Source organism: Sapajus apella, unplaced genomic scaffold (genome assembly GCF_009761245.1).
Source record: "Sapajus apella isolate SASKATOON/1434 unplaced genomic scaffold, GSC_monkey_1.0 scaffold114, whole genome shotgun sequence".
NCBI classification, from domain to species: Eukaryota; Metazoa; Chordata; class Mammalia; order Primates; family Cebidae; genus Sapajus; species Sapajus apella.
The window spans coordinates 1,653,829-1,667,211 of NW_022437054.1; the positions used below are offsets into that span (position 1 = coordinate 1,653,829).

The 13,383-nt window shown below is 41.0% G+C and overlaps 1 long non-coding RNA gene across 1 annotated transcript; it reads left to right on the plus strand.

The window, feature by feature from the left end:
- Window positions 1–6,070: 6,070 nt before the first annotated feature.
- LOC116537872 lies at window positions 6,071–10,204 on the plus strand. The gene is made up of 2 exons (XR_004263392.1): window positions 6,071–6,948; window positions 8,969–10,204. It is a non-coding gene; the product is annotated as an uncharacterized LOC116537872 (long non-coding RNA).
- Window positions 10,205–13,383: the final 3,179 nt, after the last annotated feature.

Below are 13,383 nucleotides of genomic sequence, written 5' to 3' on the forward strand. Positions count from 1 at the left end.
TGATTCCGTTGGGTAAGATGGAATTATATGACCCTTTAATTTTTGGTAGATACTGTGTTTATAAAATTATACATAGAAATTGGATACAAAACTGCTGTTTCTTTTATGGGAAGATTTTAAATGACTGATTCACTATATTTAGTTGTTGAAGGTAATGTGTTTCTTTATAAGTCAATTTTCTATTATTTTTTCTAGGAATGAGTGCATTTTGTATTTTTATTATATAGTATATAGAAAGTTGATTAAAGCATAGTTTAATCTTTTCTCTGTCATATCCCTGTCATACTACCTTTTTGTTTCTGATATTTTTTGTTTAGCCTTTTCTTTTTTTAAAACTTGCCAGAGGTTTAGTAATTTTATTAATATTTCCAGAGAATAAACTTTTTACTTCCTAATTTCTCTGTTGTATACTTGATCTCTTGTTTCATTAATTTTAGCTCTTCTCTTTATTATTTCTGTCTACATTCTTGGGTTTTTTGAGTTGCTGTTTTTTTTTTACCTTTATGTGTTAGTGCTTAGTTCATTAATATTTAGTTCTTCTTTTCTAGTATAAGCAAGTAAGCCTGCTTTCTGGCTGTGTGACCTTGGTCAGGTAACTTAACTTCTCTGTGCCCTAGTTTCACATCCTGGAAATTGGTAACACCAGTATCATAGCGTAGTTACGAAGACCCAGGGAATTAGTATATGCACAGAGCTTAGAACACCTGGTGTAGAGTAAACCTGACATGAGTGAACTTCCTGCCTGCTTGTTCTTCTTCCAACCCTTTACTCTTCCTCCTCTCTGCTCCAGCATCTCCTTAAACATCATTAGCCATTTAACACCAGAAGTTCTGTGATGAAGAGTGTTTTTGTTACAATTTTTAGTAGTTTTAAATTTCTTATTTTGTGTGTGTGTGTGTGTGTGTGTGTGTTTAAAAACAAAAGTAATAAAAATACAAAGAAATTTGTTTTTTTTGGTTCACATTTTTATTTATTGTTTTCATTTTCTTTAACAGGTAACTTTTTTATTATTATACTTTAAGTTCTGGGATACATGTGCAAAGGATGCAGGTGTGTTAGATAGGTATACACGTGTCATGGTGGTTTGCTGCACCCGTCAATGCATCATCTACCTTAGGTATTTCTCCTAATGCTATCCCTCCCACAGCCCCGTACCGACTGACAGGCCCTGGTGTGTGATGCTCCCCTCCCTGTGTCCATATGTTCTCATTGTTCAACTCCCACTTATGGTGAGAACATGTGGTGTTTGATTTTCTGTTCCTGTGTTAGTTTGCTGAGAATGATGATTTCCAGCTTCATCCATGTCCCTGCAAAGGACATGAGCTCATCCATTTTTATGGCTGCATAGTATTCCATGGTGTATATGTACCACATTTTCTTTATCCAGTCTATCATTGATGGGCATTTGGATTGGTTCCAAGTCTTTGCTATTGTGAACAGTGCTGCAATAAACATACATGTGCATGTGTCTTTATAGTAGAATAATTTGTAATCCTTTGGGTATATACTCAGGGATTGCTGAGTCAAATGATATTTCTGGTTCTAGATCCTTGAGGAATTGCCACACTGTCTTCCACAAGGATTGAACTAATTACACTCCCACCAACAGTGTAAAAGCATTCCTATTTAATTTCTATTATAGCTCTTTGATTAATGAATTATTTAGATGTTTTTATAATTTCCAAACATATAGAAATTTTTGCTGTTTAAAAACCTGAATTATATTTTGTCAAAAAACAAGGTCTATTTAATATCAATTTTCCAAAATTTATGAGACTTGATTTTGTAACCAAACTCAAGTCCACACCACTCATCAGTTGAAAGTGAGAAACTCAAGAGAGCAGCTTTGGTGGAAGTCTGCTTCATTGGAGAAACCAGCCAACCAGGGCAAGGCAGTGACTGGCGTTCAGAGATCATCTCTCTGAGTTGTGCCTTTAGATCAGGGTTTTGTTGTTGTTGTTTTTAATTAGGGAAATGTAAAACATACTTGTGAAATGTGTGCAGTCTCAGGCAGGCAGTTAATCATTGCTTTCTTGATCAGTGTTGTGAGACTTTGTGCTAGCGCCATCAGCCTGGTCTTACCAGGCTGGCCTGCTTGTTCATTTTATCTGTTGACAGTTGTGTTTTCTTGAGGCTGATCTCAGTAAATAATCTACAAACTCTATCAAAACAATAATTATATTCAAGCAAGCAAGCAAACTCTTCTCTAACATGGAGTCAGGACTGTTAAAATTTATGGGCTAATACATATTTGGTAATTTTTTAAAATCTCCACAAATATAGTCTGTTATTATTATCTTCTACTACTTAGGCTTGTTCAGATATACACACATACTTACCATTTTCTTTGCTTTTTGCATCTGAGCTAATTTATTTTCTTCTGTAGAACATTCTTCCAGAAGTGTTTTAGAGAGGGTGTCTTGTTGGTATACTGCTCCCAACTTACCTGAATGTATCTGTTCATGTGCAAATATCTATATTTGCCATCATTCTTGAAAGTGATTTGCTGGGGACATAATTCTGGATTGGTTGTTAGTTTCTCTTAGTACTTTATAGATAATATTCTTCTGACTTCCTCGGTTGCGGTTCTGACGTCAGTCGAGTGTCTAATTAAATACAAGATCATATCTTTTCTCTTTGGTTGCTTTGAAATCTTTTTCTGACTTTAACATTCTTCAGTTTTTTAGTGATGTATCTAGAAGAGATCTTGCACGATATTCTTTTTTTTTTTTTTTTGAGTTGGAGTTTTGCTCTTATTACCCAGGCTGGAGTGCAATGGCGCGATCTCAGCTCACCGCAACCTCCGCCTCCTGGGTTCAGGCAATTCTCCTGCCTCAGCCTCCTGAGTAGCTGGGATTACAGGCACGCACCACCATGCCCAGCTAATTTTTTGTATTTTTAGTGGAGACGGGGTTTCACCATGTTGACCAGGATGGTCTCGATCTCTTGACCTCATGATCCACCCACCTCGGCCTCCCAAAGTGCTGGGATTACAGGCGTGAGCCACCGCGCCCGGCCTCTTTTTTTTTTTTTTCTGAGACAGAGTCTGTTGCCCAGTGGCATGATCTTGGCTCACTACAATCTCCCCCTCCCGGGTTCAAGCGATTCTCCTGCCTCAGCCTTCCAAGTAGCTGGCACTACAGGCACACGGCACTCCGCCCAGCTAATTGTATTTTTAGTAGAGATGAGGTTTCACCATATTGGTCAGGCTGATCTTGAGCTCCTGATCTTATGATCCGCCTGCCTCAGCCTCCCAAAGTGCTGGGATTACAGGCATGAGCCACCATGCCCAGCATTGCATGGTATTCTTTATGCTTCCTAATTTTGAGGATTGATACCTACTATCAATCCTCAAAATTTTGGGAAATTCTAATTGCCTCTCTTTTACTCACTTTACTATCTTTATATGGAATTCCAATTGAATGTTTGTTGGGTGTTATGCTTTGAGATTTCCCTCACATTTTTCTGCCACTCTCTTTACTAAACTGTGTGTAATCGGTTATTTAACTGTTGCTTTGAGTTTTTCATTTCAGTAGTTATATTTCTCTGTTTTAAAGATTTGTGTTTTGTATGTTACTGGTTATTCCTAAAAATCTCCTCGCTCGTGGCTTCAATTTCCCCTATTTCTTTAAACATGAAAACATTTTATAATCTATATCTAATAATTCTACTATATAAAGCTCTGGTGAGCCTGGGCTAGTATTTGTTTTTTTCTGTTCTCTTTTGTTTCCGTGTATGTGTGTGTGTGTGTGTGTGTGTGTGTGTGTGTGTGTGTGTGTGTTTTAATTATAAGCTTATATTTATTCAAAACCTTTCTTTTTAATTTTCTAATTTATTTTTAAAAGTTTTTATTAGTGATGGGGTGTCACTGTATTGCCCAGGCTGAACTTAAACTCCTGGGCTCAAGTGATCCTCTCATTTCACCTCCCAAGTAGCTGGAACTTACAGACATGTGCCAACACTCCTGGCCCCTGAAAATCTATTTGTGGGAATACTTTAAATGCTGGGACAAAGACACATCTTTTACAGAAATGATTTTTGTTTGCTTTTACCAGATGCTTCAGGACAATACAAATTTGGATCTATTTAATATAAACATTTTAGCTTACATTTTTTAGACAAATAGTATGGAATCGAGACCCAAATTTATGTTAGGGCTGGCTAATAGCCAAAGATTATCAGGAGTAGGGTAGCCATAAAAAATACAGAATGTTCAGTTAAATTTGAGTTTCGATTAATAAAAAAATTTTAGTATAGATATGTTAATTACATAAAATTCAAATTAGGGATCCTATATTTTTAAATATATGTTAACACATGGAGTGTTTTGTAGAGTATTTTTGAAATCACAGGAAATTTTAAAATTTAAACTTTGTTATTTTAAGCTCAGTGGTACAAATGCAGCTTTGTTATATACATAAAGTTGTGTCATGGGGGTTCATTATACAGATTATGTCATCACCCAGATATTAAGCCTGGTACACATTAATTTTTCTAATCCTTTTCCTCCTCCCACCCCCTATCCTCTGATAGGCCCAACATGTGGTGTTCTCCTCTATATGTCTATATGTTCTCATCACTTGCAAGTGAGAACATGCAGTATTTGGTTGTCTCTTCCTGAGTTAGTTTGTTAAGGATAATGGCCTCCAGCTCCATCCATGTTCATGCAAAGGACATGATCTCATTCTTCTTTATGGCTGCATAGTATTCCATGGGAATTCACAGCAACATTGGCTCACTACAATCTCCACCTCCCGGGTTCAAGCGATTCTCCTGCCTCAGCCTTCCAAGTAGCTGGCACTACAGGCACACAGCACTCCTCCAAGTGCAAAACAGAGTCTCCATATACGCCCTACCTTCTCCTACCCACCCTCACACACACCCTCCCCTATCATCCACAGCCCCCACAGGGTGGTGCATTTGTTGCAGCTGAAGAACAAACACTGACACTTCATTGTGACTCAGAGTCCTGTAGTTGACATTAGGGTTCACACTTGGTGTTATACATTCACTGGTTTTAGACATAGATGTAATGTCATGTGTTCGCCATTATAGCATGTGATGGAACAGTTTCACTGACCTATAAACTCCTGTACTTCATATTTTATTTGATAAAACTGAAAACCCTACCCATGGGAGACTTTGTCCTTTCCACTAAGAGCCAAGACCAAGACAGATCACTTTCCCTGTCAGCAATTTGGGTAGGGTGCTCATAACCCCTTGTCTTGACATTTTTCTGAGGGCACAGCCTTGATGTATCTTGTCGTTCTGTGGTGCTCTCTGGCTCTCCTCCTCCCTAATCTTCTGCCCACGCATGTTTCCATTAGTATTAAAGCCCCAGCCCCAGAACCTAGAGCTCTAGATGTCTCTACCTCCCTATATTCAACAATCTCTTATTTCCCTGGATTTATCCTATGAATTCATTCCTGACTTCAGGGGAATTGTTTTATCTTGCTAACTCAGCCATAACATGTTTAACGAGTTTTTTGTTTGTTTGTTTGTTTGTTTTATTTATTTTTTTTTGAGACGGACTCTTGCTCTGTCTCTAGGCTGGAGTGCAGTGGCACAATCTTGGCTCACTGCAGCTTCCGCCTCCTGGGTTCAAGCTATTCTTCTGCCTCAGCCTCCCAAGTAGCTGGGACCACAGGCACATGCCACCAAGCCTGGCTAATTTTTGTATTTTTAGTAGAGATGGGGTTTCACCATGTTGGCCAGGATGGTCTCGATCTCTTGACTTCATGATCGGCCCGCCTTGGCCTCCCAAAGTGCTGGGATTATAGGCGTAAGCCACCGTGCCCAGCCCGTTTTTTTCTTAAATATTGACTCTAATATTCTTAGATGTTTCTGTAGGGGGAGGATTTTTAGAATCTCTAGTCTGCCATATTGCCAGTAGTAGAGTTCAAAGACCTCTATGTAGGTCATCTCATTTAATCCTCACAGCCCAATGAAATTGATACTACTATTCTAATTTTACAGAGAACACTGAGATTTTAAAAGTTTACTTAATTTGCACAAAGTAATAACCAATCTAGAATAATAACTGAATAACAATTCAATCCTAGCCCTTCTAGTCTCCAAAGGCTATGTTTTCACCTGGTTTACTGCATTTTCTTTTATTTCTCAGTATCTTCTACCATTCAAAATAGCAAATGGTTTTAAAGCTTATTTTAATTTATTTAGTTAGTTGTGACTGATTTATTCATTGATTGATTCATACCATGCTTAGAATTGCTGCCTAGGGGAGGCCCTTTCATGGATGGCATGGATGCCAGCATCAGGACTGGCCTGTGGGTTAGGCAGGACCTCAGTCTGTGGCAGTTTCTTAGGGCATTTAGCACAGACCAAGGTGTAATCCTTAGCATAACTGGTTGGGAAACTCCCTTCCACCGGTTACTCTGGAGTTGATCTGACTGTAGCACACCGATTCACGCTAGCACATCTCCTAAGCCAGTCTTTCAATGTATTAGTTCACAATGAGAGAGTCCTTTTCGGTAGCTTGTGTCCACTTTCCCAGATTGTTCCAGATATCAAGATAATGGGGATAACACATCTATGAATAGACATATGCTTGGCAGGAATTACAGAAAGCTAAATAACCTAAAGAAATTAAATGGCCTTAAAGCCATGAAAAATCTGATGAAATGAACATTTCTAATAACTGAGATTTCTGCCATAGAATAGGTCCAATAATGAACGTACATTGAACCTGTACAGGGTACTAGTTACCATGTCAGGCACTGGAGATGCAAAAATAGCTAAGACCTCATATGACCTGCCCTTGGGGAATTTATGATCTTGGACCTTCTCTCTTTCTTAAACAATGCTCAGTAAACATTACAAAATTCTCTTTCTTATATCTACATCCAGCATAATGAAGTTAATTTCAGAGAAAAGGATATTGACTTTGGACACCCTCTGGAGTACCATATTTACAGGCTATCAAATTAGGTGAGTTCCTTCTTTGGGTCACTATTTTCCTTTAATTTTGGATAATTCTTCAGCCACAGTTGTCCTCTATGTTCTAAGTTCTGACAAAGATTCTTTACGTGGCCAAACTTTAGTCAGGCTTCTGAATCTTCTGCTACACCCATCTGTTTAGTTCCTTGTAAAATCCAGTTCGTTTAGTAAGAACACCCCATGCTTAGTATCTGACTATCCTCCACCATCCCCCAGGTGACGTCTGATCATCTGGCTTGTCTTCAGCAAGAATTCTGGTGGGCTGCTTCAAGTAGAACCCTGCCTCACCCTGGCATTTTCTCTTAGTGATTTTCTGTCCACTAAGTCCCACCCTGGTCCTTGGCTATAAATTGCTGTATTCAGCATTGAGCCTGGTCCGTCTCCTCCATGGCAAGACCACATTGCTGTGGTCTCTATACCCATTGCAATGGTCCTGAATAAATTCTTTCTTACTGTACTGTAACAAATGTCGTTAAAATATTTCTTCTTCAACAATCCACATGGCATTATTCTTAACAACCATTCATAGGGCATTAGCAGGAAATGGAGTGCTGTTGGAATCAGTTCAGCTCTATCTCTGCCAGAGATTTCACAAGGAGTCATTACAAATATGCTGGGTTTCTTTTATGCTTGTTCACAGGGCAGCTGACTGCAAGGAAATGTTCCTTCCCTATCCTTTCTGCAATAATGGAGAGTATAGAGGCTTTCGGTTGAAAATAAGTCATTAGAGTTCCAGAAACATGGGAAAATCCAGTGCACGAGCAGAATAACTTCAAAATAACCTTATATTTGAGAATTAAATTTGCCCCAAAATGTGACTAAACTTTTAAATATGAGTAGACCTAAATGTGCTCACTATATTGGGGCGGCCCCGCCTTAGTGGCTTGCCGGAGTCCAAGGTCCAGTTTTTATTCCTACAGTTCAGTTTAGTTGAGTAAGTAGGTCTGAGACTTAATATTTGTTTTCTATTAATAGGTCACCAACACTGGGAATGCTGGGGCGTTTGATAAAGCCCTGGCCAGGGAGAATGACTCATTTATTTGTCTCACTCAATTTGGTAGATAGGAAAGGTTTGTGTAATACAATACTTCTCATGGAGACAAATTCAGATTTTTTCCAAATACATAAAGCATCAATTTAATTTTTTAAAAATACATGTCTCAGAAGTGTGCACTGAGTTGATGACAGGTAGCAGGGAAAGTCCTCAGACCTCCAAGGTTTGACTATCATTTGAAAGCAAAAACACTCACCTAACCCCCACACTGTATGTGAAGCGACCAAATTGAACAGAACTGCTCAAAACATAGACTTTCAAAAATCAAAAGAAAAAAGCCAAAAGCAGTCAAGTTGTAGAAGAAAAAGGCAGTCAAGTCAAGAGGCATGCATGGAGAGGCTCCTCCATATTTGTTTCTGATACGGCCAGAGGAGTGAATTGCATTTCTCTGTGTTCTTGATGGCCAGACCCTTGTGGCATCAGGATGAACTTTCCTTTTCCATTAACGAGTATGCGAATGCTGGCTGTGCACAGAGGTCTCTCTGATGCCTTCCCCCACCCAGAATATTCTGTTAACCTCTTGGTTTCAACTCAGACTGAGAACATTTTCTCATTAACCGTGACTTGGAAGAAGAACCTGAGGAGAGCCTGGGCACACAGCAGCCATTCCAGGCCTCAGATTCATGGGGCTCACAAAGGTTCTGGATCCTTGGCTAGCCTGCAGTGGGGACGTGGTGTGGCGCTGAGGGGCTGTGAGAGCTCAGTGCCCCCTATCTCGTGCTAAGCACGGTGAAGTAGGGGGAAGTTGCTTAGTGTGCTGATGGAGCAGTCACCTCCGCCTTGCTGCGTGTCCCTCTGTCATGTGGCAGGTGAATTCTGCTGTTTAACCTGTGTGACTGCCTCAGGAAGTCAATGCCAGGGGAAGCGTGGGAAAGGGAAATCAGCAGACTGAAGTAACACTGGTTATTAGAGCTTATTTGGCTTTTATCATGTATCAACAGTCTTTTTACTCAACAGAAAAGAAGAAGGCAATTAGTTTTTCTATAGAAAGTCATTATTTATGGAAGAGGAGACCCTTTATCTGCATTGCAGTTCTGAAGATTCCACTCTGTTCCAGTCGTTGTTATGGGCACATTTTCAACGTTTGATTAAGAGCCATAAGGGAGGCTTCCTCCACCCACAGAAAAATTCCTTTAAGGAATCGTGAGACCATCGACATTTAGCAGCTGTTTAAAAGACTGTTTAGATTCCTGGAATGATGCTGGGGAATTCTTGGAATTATGGTCTTGGGCAAGAAGGGAACTCGAGTAGGAAAGTCAACAATCTACATTTCAAACCCCAGGAAACTTTTTTATATAACCTAGTAATCTCCTTCGCTCCACAGAGTGCTTGCTGAATGGAGAAGTATAATGGAAAAGATAGTTAATAGTCCCTTGTACTCTGGATCAAAAATAAGGTGGGAGACCAAACTTTTCATTAAACTAGTTGGGTCCAATCACTTAATGTGAAATGCTTACTTCAGGGTCTGTAGTGCTTGTTGTTGATTAATGCACCTAACAGGTCTTAACAGAGAAAGCGATGAATTCAAGCAGTGTCTCCCCACATTTTACATATATTTAAAATATATTGGTGCATAACAAACCAGGCAACACTTAATAGTTTAAAGCAGCTGTTCTGTTATTCCCCAGAGCTCTGTGTGTGGACCATGGTCACTTGGGCTCTAGTCCTGTGATGTCACCTGGATGACAGTCATTGGGAGGTTCATCGGTGGAAGCCTCCAAGACAGCTCAGTCCCACAGCTGCCAGTGGGTATGGCCTGGGGTCTGGAGCTTAGCTGGGGATGTTGACCCCAGCACCTACACATGGCTGTTTGTGTGGCCTGGGATTTCCACAGCACAGCAGCAGGGTCTGAGAGGCAGAGTCCTAGGAGTGATTGTCCCCAGGCAGCAGAAGCAAAAGCTCTCGTCAGTCCTCTAAGAGGCTGAGCCAGCAGTGGGCACAGTGCCACTCTGCTGTAATCTATACCTTAAGTATTCACAGTGCCAGGTTAAATTCAGGCTGTGGGAAGATACACTCCACTTCTCAATGGGGAAAGTTCAAAGCAACTGTGGCCATCTTTAATCCATCAGTTTTCTTGCCAAGAAATAAAGCTCTGCATGGCACATCAACTTTCATTTATTTAACATCTATCTCAAAAGATATGAGTTATATGGCAAAAAATGTCACATTCATGAAAAAATTCTAAGAAATTAACATCCTGTACTTTATTGGGCATTATTTTCTATTTGGTAATTTTTTTTTTTTTTTTTTTGTGACAGTCTCATTCTGTTGCCCAGGCTGGGGTGCAGTGGTGCAATCTTGGCTCATTGCAACCTCCACCTCCCAGGTTCAAGCAGTTCTTGTGCTGCAGCCTCCTCAGCAGCTGGGATTATAAGTGTGCACCACCATGCCCAGCTAATTTTTATATTTTTAGTAGAGATGGGTTTTGTCATGTGGGCCAGGCTGGTCTTGAACTTCTGGGCTCAAATGATCTGCTGTCTTGGCCTCCCAAAGTACTGGGATTACAGGTGTGAACCCGTGTGCGTGGCCTATATGGTATTCTAAAACCCCTTGGCTTAGCTTTGGACATGGAGACTCAGAACAGAATTTTAGGAGCTTTATAGGCTACAAGGACAGGTTGCTTTTCTGGGTTCCTGAGCACACAGCCTAACTCAGTAAAAAATAAGAAACAAACATGAGAAAAGCAGACCAGAAAAACCTGATTCACAGGAGGCATATCACTGAGTTCTACTTTATGTAAAGTAATGGTTCTCTTCAAACTTTCAGTCTCAGGACCCCTTTATTTTCTAAAAACTGAGGATCTGGCTGGGTGTGGTGTCTCACACCTGTTCTCCTAGCACTTTCGGAGGCCAAGGCAGGTGGGCCACTTGAGGTCAGGAGTTTGAGACCAGCCTGGCCAACATGGCGAAACCCCGTCTCTACGAAAAATATAAAAATTAGCTGGGTATCGGTGACTCACACTTGTAGTCCCAGCTACTGGGGAGGCTAAGGCTGGAGAATCACTTGAACCTGGGAGGTTGAGGCTGCCGTGAGCCTAGATCATGCCACTTCTCTCCAGCCTGGGTGACAGAGTGAGACCCTATGTCCAAAAAAAAAAAAAAGAAAGAAAGGAAAAAATAACCTGAGGAACCTAGGGAGCTTTTGTTTCTTATTGGGTAGACCTACTATTTACAATACTAGAAATTAAAATCAACAAGTTTCAAAAATACATATTCACTTAAAAAGCACAATAAAAATTCCATTACATAAATTCCATATTTTTATGAAAATATCTTTTCCAAAGCCCAAAAGACAATAAGAGTGGCAGTGTTTTGGTGTTTTATAAATCTCTCTGGCGTCAGGCTTAGTGGAAGACAGCTGGACTCTTCCATCTGCTCTTGCATTTAGGCTGAGTCTGTTATAATGTGTTGCCTTGGCTGACGTAGAGGAGGAATATCTGGCCTCACAGGTATGGAAGTGGAAAAAGGAATAGTACGTAAGCAGACTTTTCAGATAATGGCAGGTTAGTTTGAGTTTCCTGACAAGTGTGATTTCTCAGTGGTTAGGTGCACTGTGGAATCTGGAATAGACACCTGGACGTTCTTGAGGTGACTGTGCTTTAGGGATGTTTTAGCGCCCCCAACCTGGGGCCCACGGGGAGACATCCAAGGCTGAGATCTTTCTGAGCCTTCAAGACATTTGCAGCCCAGCCCACCCTGCTGCTTCCTGCTTGTCTAAAACTTGGCAATTCTGAGATGATGGACAAATTGCATCTCTTCTGTGAAGCCTTCCCCAACCTTACAAACAACAAGCATCTCTTTCTTTACTCAATTCCAGTAACGTTATTGCCTCTACCACTCATTTGGCCCTTAGTAAATGCTGTCAGTTTTATTTATTTATTTTTTTGAGATGGAGTCTCGATCTTTGTTGCCCAGGCTGGAGTGCAGTGGTGCAATCTTGGCTCACCGCAACCTCTGTCTCCCGGGTTCAAGCGATTCTCCTGCCTCAGCCTCCCGAGTAGCTGGGACTACAGGCACGCACCACCTTGCCCAGCTAATTTTTGTATCTTTAGTAGAGAAGGGGTTTTAACAAGTTGGCCAGGACGGTCTCTATCACTTGACCTCGTGATCCGCCCGCAGAGTGCTGGGATTACAGGCGTGAGCCATAGAGCCCGGCCGACTAACACTTTTAAAGTTTGTTTTTCCCATGACAAGCAGAAAAATTGATCAGAGTTTCTTAATCTGGGGTTCATGGATTAGCTTGTTGAGGGCCCATGAACCCCCAGAACTTCTAAGTAAAAATCGTGGATGTCTGTGTGTATATTACTCTTGAGAAATGCTACTACTCCTTTCCCCCCAATAAAAGGTTAGTAACAACTAGGCTAGATTTTTAACAAATACATATTTTGGTCTTTCTGACAGTTTTTAAACCCAAGGTCTGCTACAATGGGATCAGAAAAGGCCACATTTATAAAAGCAAGTCCTTCCTTGATTGTGCCAAGAGTCTTTAGTTCCCTCTGTTCTATGGTTACATTGGAGTCCCAACCATCTGGTCATTTTTGATACTACAGCATAGTCTGTGTTGGGAAGGGAGCTCTTGTTCTGTTTCCTCCCATGTACAAGCAGCTAGTGCCAGGGACGCAGGACATGTCACTGCAGCACTTCAGCAAGGAGCCTCCTTTTGTGCTCAGAAGCAAGACAGCATCCAACTCAGGGTCAGCAAGCGTCTTCTGTAAAGTGCAGAGAGTAAGGGTTTTATGCAGGCCGTATGGTCTCTGTGGTGATTCGGCTCTGCATTGCTGCACAGACGCAGCCACAAACATCCAAACAACTCTATTTACAGAAACAGGCAGGGACTGCATTTGGCTTATGGGCTGGAGTTTGTGAACCTCTAATCTAATTCACAGCTCGCTAGGATGCAAGAGTTACAGTTATAATAAGCACATCTAAAAATTGGGTGGAATCCTGGGGACTCTTAGGACTCTGGATTTCACCAATAGTTGATAATCCTAGTCTTGGCTAAAAAGTGAGCACACAAATCCAGAGAAACAGCTCATCCCAGGCCATTGCTCAGACAGGTAGCCGAGTGGTGTAGCCAGTAAGGGACAGTTTTGTGCTCACTGCTCTAGCGCTCATGTACCTTTTATCAGAGAAGATTAAAAAGGTTATTGTTTACACCACCACAAACCAGGAGAGTGCAGGCTTCTGCTAGAAAATCTGGATTGCCCCCTGATCTGTGTCTGTAATGAGTGAACCTTTCTTTCTCTGCTCCATGCAGACAATGAATAAAATGTTCATGGTGTATGATGTCACCAGAGCACTAGAAACACTGTCTTGATTGTTCCACTTTAAATTCTGCCTTTGCACCCGCTGTGGCAGCTGCTGATCATCCCT